The following is a 7,003-nucleotide window of genomic DNA, read 5'->3' on the forward strand; positions in this document are numbered from 1 at the left end:
CCTTTTTATGGCTGCATAGTATTCCATGGTGCATATGTGCCACATTTTCTTTGTCCAGTCTATCACTGATGGACATTTGGGTTGGTTCCAAGTCTTAGCTATTGTGAATAGTGCTGCAATGAACATATGCGTGCATGTATCTTTGTAGCAGCATGATTTATAATCCTTTGGGTATATACCCAGTAATGGGATGGCTGGGTCAAATGGTATTTCTAGTTCTAGATCCTTGTGGAATCGTCACACTGTCTTTCACAATGGTTGAACTAGTTTACAGTCCCACCAACAGTGTAAAAGTATTCCTATTTCTTCACCTCCTCTCCAGCACCTGTTGTTTCCTGGCTTTTTAATGATTGCCATTCTAAGTGGTGTGAGATGGTATCTCATTGTGGTTTTCATTTGCATTTCTCTGATGGCCAGTGATGATGAGCATTTTTTCATGTGTCTGTTGGCTGTATGAATGTCTTCTTTTGAGAAGTGTCTGTTCATATCCTTTGCCCACTTTTTGATGGGGTTGTTTTTTTCTTGTAAATTTGTTTGAGTTCTTTGTAGATTTTGGATATTAGTCCTTTGTCAGATGAGTAGATTGCAAAAATTTTCTCCCATTCTGTAGGTTGCCTGTTCATTCTGTTGGTAGTTTCTTTTGCTGTGCAGAAGCTCTTTAGTTTAATTAGATCCCATTTGTCAATTTTGGCTTTTGTGGCCATTGCTTTTGGTGTTTTAGACATGAAGTCCTTGCCCATGCCTATATCCTGAATGGTATTGACTAGGTTTTTTTCTAGGGTTTTGATGGTTTTAGGTCTAACATTTAAGTCTTTAATCCATCTTGAATAATTTTTGTATAAGGTGTAAGGAAGGGATCCAGTTTCAGCTTTCTATATATGGCTAGCCAGTTTTCCCAGCACCATTTATTAAATAGGGAATCCTTTCCCCATTTCTTGTTTTTGTCAGGTTTGTCAAAGATCAGATGGTGGTAGATGTGTGGTATTATTTCTGAGGGCTCTGTTCTGTTCCATTGGTCTATATCTCTGTTTTGGTACCAGTACCATGCTGTTTTGGTTACTGTAGCCTTATAGTATAGTTTGAAGTCAGGTAGTGTGATGCCGCCAGCTTTGTTCTTTTGGCTTAGGATTGACTTGGCAATGCGGGCTCTTTTTGCTTCCATATGAACTTTAAAGTAGTTTTTTCCAATGCTGTGAAGAAAGTCATTGGTAGCTTGATGGGGATGGTATTGAATCATAAATTACCTTGGTCAGTATGGCCATTTTCACGAGATTGATTCTTCCTATCCGTGAGCATGGCATGTTCTTCCATTTGTTTGTGTCCTCTTTTATTTCGTTGAGCAGTGGTTTGTAGTTCTCCTTGAAGAGGTCCTTCACATCCCTTGTAAGTTGGATTCCTAGGTATTTTATTCTCTTTGTAGCAATTGTGAATAGGAGTTCACTCATGATTTGGCTCTCTGTTTGTCTATTATTGGTGTATAAGAACGCTTGTGATTTCTGCACATTGATTTTGTATCCTGAGACTGCTGAAGTTGCTTATCAGCTTAAGGAGATTTTGGGCTAAGATGATGGGGTTTTCTAAATATACAATCATATCATCTGCAAACAGAGACAATTTGACTTCCTCTTTTCCTAATTGAATAGCCTTTATTTCTTTCTCCTGCCTGATTGCCCTGGCCAGAACTTCCAGCACTATGTTGAATAGGAGTGGTGAGAGAGGGCATCCCTGTCTTGTGCCAGTTTTCAAAGGGGATGTTTTCAGTTTTTGCCCGTTCAGTATGATATTGGCTGTGGGGTTTGTCATAAATAGCCCTTATTATTTTGAGATATGTCCCATCAATACCTAATTTATTGAGAGTTTTTAGCATGAAGGGCTGTTGAATTTTGTCAAAGGCCTTTTCTGCATCTATTGAGATAATCATGTGGTTTTGTTTTTGGTTCTGTTTATATGCTGGATTACGTTTATTGATTTGCATATGTTGAACCAGCCTTTCATCCCAAGGATGAAGTCCACTTGATCATGGTGGATAAGCTTTTTGATGTGCTGCTGGATTCAGTTTGCCGGTATTTTTATTGAGGATTTTTGCATCGATGTTCATCAGGGATATTGGTCTAAAATTCTCTTTTTTTGTTGTGTCTCTGTCAGGCTTTGGTATCAGGATGATGCTGGCCTCACAAAATGAGTTAGGGAGGATTCCCTCTTTTTCTATTGATTGGAATAGTTTCAGAAGGAATGGTACCAGCTCCTCCTTGTACCTCTGGTAGAATTTGGCTGTGAATCCATCTGGTCCTGGACTTTTTTTTGATTGATAGGCTATTCATTATTGCCTTAATTTCAGAGCCTGCTATTGGTCTATTCAGGGATTCAACTTCTTCCTGGTTTAGTCTTGGGAGGGTGTATGTGTCCAGGAATTTATCCATTTCTTCTGGATTTTCTAGTTTATTTGTGTAGAGGTGTTTATAATATTCTCTGATTGTAGTTTATATTTTTGTGGGATCTGTGGTGATATCCCCTTTATCATTTTTTATTGTGTCTATTTGATTCTTCTCTCTTTTCTTCTTTATTAGTCTTGTTAGCGGTCTATCAATTTTGTTGATCTTTTCAGAAAACGAGCCCCTGGATTCATTGATTTTTTGGAGGGTTTTTTGTGTGTCTATCTCCTTCAGTTCTGCTCTGATCTTAGTTATTTCTTGCCTTCTCTTAGCTTTTGAATGTGTTTGCTCTTGCTTCTCTAGTTCTTTTAATTGTGATGTTAGGGTGTCAATTTTAGATCTCTTCTGCTTTCTATTGTGGGCATTTAGTGCTATAAATTTCCCTGTACACACTGCTTTAAATGTGTCCCAGAGATTCTGGTATGTTGTGTCTTTGTTCTCATTGGTTTCAAAGAACATCTTTATTTCTGCCTTCATTTTGTTATATACTCAGTAGTCATTCAGAAGCAGGTTGTTCAGTTTCCGTGTAGTTGAGCGGTTTTCAGTGAGTTTCTTAAATCTGAGTTCTAGTTTGATTGCACTGTGATCTGAAAGACAGTTTGTTATAGTGTTTGTTCTTTTACATTTGCTGAAGAGTGCTTTACTTCCAACTATGTGGTCAGTTTTGGAATAAGTGCAATGTGGTGCTGAGAAGAATGTATATTCTGTTGATTTGGGGTGGAGAGTTCTGTACATGTCTATTAGGTCTGCTTGGTGCAGAGCTGAGTTCAATTCCTGGATATCCTGGTTAACTTTCTGACTCATTGATCTGTCTAATGTTGACAGTGGGGGGTTAAAATCTCCCATTATTACTATGTGGGAGTCTAAGTCTCTTTGTAGGTCTCTAAGGACTTGCTTTATGAATCTGGGTCCCCCTGTATTGGGTGCAAATATATTTAGGATAGTTAGCTCTTCTTGTTGAATTGAGCCCTTTACCATAATGTAGTGGCCTTCTTTGTCTCTTTTGATCTTTGTTGGTTTAAAGTCTGTTTTATCAGAAACTAGGATTGCAATGCCTGCCTTTTTTTGATTTCCATTTGCTTGGTAGATCTTCCTCCATCCCTTTATTTTGAGCCTATGTGTGTCTCTGCACGTGAGATGGGTCTCCTGAATACAGCACACTTATGGGTCTTGACTCTATTCAATTTGCCAGTCTGTGTCTTTTAATTGGAGCATTTAGCCCATTTACATTTAAGGTTAATATTGTTAGGTATGAATTTGATCCTGTCATTATGATGTTAGCTGGTTATTGTACTCATTAGTTGATGCAGTTTCTTCCTAGCATCGATGGTCTTTACAATTTGACATGTTTTTGCAGTGGCCGGTACCTGTTGTTCCTTTCCATGTGAGTGCTTCCTTCAGGAGCTCTTGTAGGGCAGGCCTGGTGGTGACAAACTCTCTCAGCATTTGCTTGTCTGTAAAGGATTTTATTTTTCCTTCACTTATGAAGCCTAGCTTGGCTGGATATGAAATTATGGGTTGAAATTTCTTTTCTTTAAGAATGTTGAATATTGGCCCCCACTCTCTTCTGACTTGGAGAGTTTCTGCTGAGGGATCCGCTGTTAGTCTGATGGACTTCCCTTTGTGAGTAACCCGACCTTTCTCTCTGGCTGTCCTTAACATTTTTTCCTTCATTTCAACTTTGGTGAATCTGACAATTGTGTGTCTTGGAGTTGCTCTTCTCGAGGAGTATCTTTGTGGCATTCTCTGTATTTCTTGAATTTGAATGTTGGCCTGCCTTCCTAGGTTGGGGAAGTTCTCCCGTATAATATCCTGTAGAGTGTTTTCCAACTTGGTTCCATTCTCCCCATCACTTTCAGGTACACCAATCAGACGTAGATTTGGTCTTTTCATATAGTCCCGTATTTCTTGGAGCCTTTGTTAATTTCTTTTTACTCTTTCTACTCTAAACTTCTCTTCTTGCTTCATTTCATTCATTTGATCTTCAATCACTAATACCCTTTCTTCCAGTTGATTGAATTGGTTACTGAAGCTTATGCATTCGTCACGTAGTTCTCGTGCCACGATTTTCAGCTCCATCAGGTCATTTAAGGACTTCTCTACACTGGTTATTCTAGTTAGCAGTTTGTCTAATCTTTTTTCAAGGTTTTTAGCTTCTTTGCAATGGGTTCAAACTTCCTCCTTTAGCTTGGAGAGGTTTGATCGTCTGAAGCCTTCTTCTCTCAACTCGTGAAAGTCATTCTCCATCCAGCTTTGTTCCATTGCTGGCAAAGATCTGAGTTCCTTTGGAGGGGGAGAGGCACTCTGATTTTTAGAATTTTCAGCTTTTCTGCTCTGTTTTTTCACCATCTTTGTGGTTTTATCTACCTTTGGTCTTTGATGATGGTGACATACATATGGGGTTTTGGTGTGGACATCCTTTCTGTTTGTTAGTTTTCCTTCTAACAGTCAGGACTCTCAGCTGGAGGTCTGCTGGCATTTGCTGGGGGTCCACTCCAGACCCTGTTTGCCTGGGTATCAGCAGTGGAGGCTGCAAAACAGATAATATTGCTGAACAGCAAATGTTGCTGCCTGATCATTCCTCTGGAAGCTTCATCTCAGAGGGGTACCCGGCTGTGTGAGGTGTCAGTCGGCCCCTACTGGGGGGTGCATCCTGGTTAGGCTGTTCAGGTGTCAGGGACCCACTTGAGGAGGCAGTCTGTCCGTTCTCAGATCTCAAACTCCATGCTTGGAGAACCACTACTCTATTCAAAGCTGTCAGACAGGGACATTTAAGTCTGCAGAGGTTTCTGCTGTCTTTTGTTTGGCTATGCCCTGCCCCCAGAGGTGGACTCTACAGAGGCAGGCAGGCCTCCTTGAGCTGCAGTGGGCTCCACCTGGAAGTTTGAGCTTCCAGGCTGCTTTGTTTACCTACTCAAGCCTCAGCAATGGTGGGCGCCCCTTTTGCAGCCTCGCTGCCACCTTGCAATTCGATCTCAGACTGCTATGCTAGCAATGAGTGAGGCTCTGTGGGCATGGGACCCTCCGAGCCAGGCACGGGATATTATCTCCTGGTGTGCCATTTGCTAAGACCACTGGAAAAGCGCAATATTAGGGTGGGAGTGACCCAATTTTCCAGGTGTCGTCTGTCACAGCTTCCCTTGGCTAGGAAGGGGATTCCCTGACCCCTTGCACTTCCTGGGTGAGGCAATGCCTCACCCAGCTTCAGCTCATGCTTAGTGGGCTGCTCCCACTGTCCTGCACCCACTATCTGACAAGCTGCAGTGAGATGAACCAGGTACCTCAGTTGGAAATGCAGAAATCACCCGTCTTCTGCATCGCTCATGCTGAGAGCTGGAGGCTGGAGCTGTTCCTGTTTGGCCATCTTGGAACCACCCGTCGCCCCTGCATAGATTTTAATGCCTAACCTGAGCCTCTCTACTTCCAGGATGCCTCTTCTGACCAACTGCTATAGTTTTCCTTATTTGCACAACTCATCTCACATGCCATCATTCACTACGTTGTGCTATTTCTATACAATTGTCTAGGACTGTGATTAACACTAATCGCCATTTTCTTAGCTGTTCATATATGTATGTCTTCTCACTTCTAGTTCTTAATGACTGAGATTGTATAGTTCTACAAATTATTATTTTTCCTGAATGTTTCTAAAAAGACTCCAAGATGGCTGGGCCTGTTGTCCTATAATTATTTGTATCTTTCACAGAATTTAGCATAGTTATACCTAAAGAAAGTAAGCCATAAATGCTTGTTGAGTGGAAGAATGAAAACAGGATGAGTCATTGATCCATAAAAATCCAGTACATGGATTTGGAACCTTATTCTCAGCCTTATACTGAGAATCAAAGGAAGGCTTCTTCCCTTCTCTGGCTACTCTAAGCTAAACATGGATAGCACAGGCAGGGGTGACCCAAAGGTCCACAGCACAGGAGAGCAGCAGCATTCAAGGACCCAGGAAGGACCATCAGATTTCACAATTACCTTCTTCTCCATGACTTTCAGTATTTAGGACTTTCAGATAAACATACAGACATGGACAATCATGTATCCCTTTAAGCAAACACCCGCGTTTACTAAATAAATAAACCTTCCTTGCTATTCTAAACACATTAAGAACTCTCCTGCCTTGGGGTCTTTGCACTTGCTCTTCCCTCTACTGGGAAAGCTCTTTTCTTCAAATCTCTCCATGACTCACTCTCACTGTCCTGTGTTTTCAGGTCTCAGCTCAATAGACATTTCCTATGTGAGGTCTTCTCTGATCACTCAATGTCTCACTCCCCTAAAAGTCCCCATTCACCAACCCTGCTTGAATTTTTCTTTAGAACTTGTCACCACTTGATGTCGTGTATATTTACTGGCTTGTTTATTATTGACTCTCTCCCTCTTTTAGAGTGTAAGCTCCATGTGGTGGAGGGTGGTACTTTGTCTTTCTTGTTCACTGTATTCCCAGCACTTAGCATAATTCTTTGAGTGGGTGATAGTAACAGCTCCATTATAGGGAGATATTAAATAGCAACCTAAGACTTTGCTGTGTTCCAGACATGATGCTAAGAATTTTACACAAGGTATTT

This window comes from Macaca mulatta, chromosome X (genome assembly GCF_049350105.2).
Source record: "Macaca mulatta isolate MMU2019108-1 chromosome X, T2T-MMU8v2.0, whole genome shotgun sequence".
Lineage (NCBI taxonomy): Eukaryota > Metazoa > Chordata > Mammalia > Primates > Cercopithecidae > Macaca > Macaca mulatta.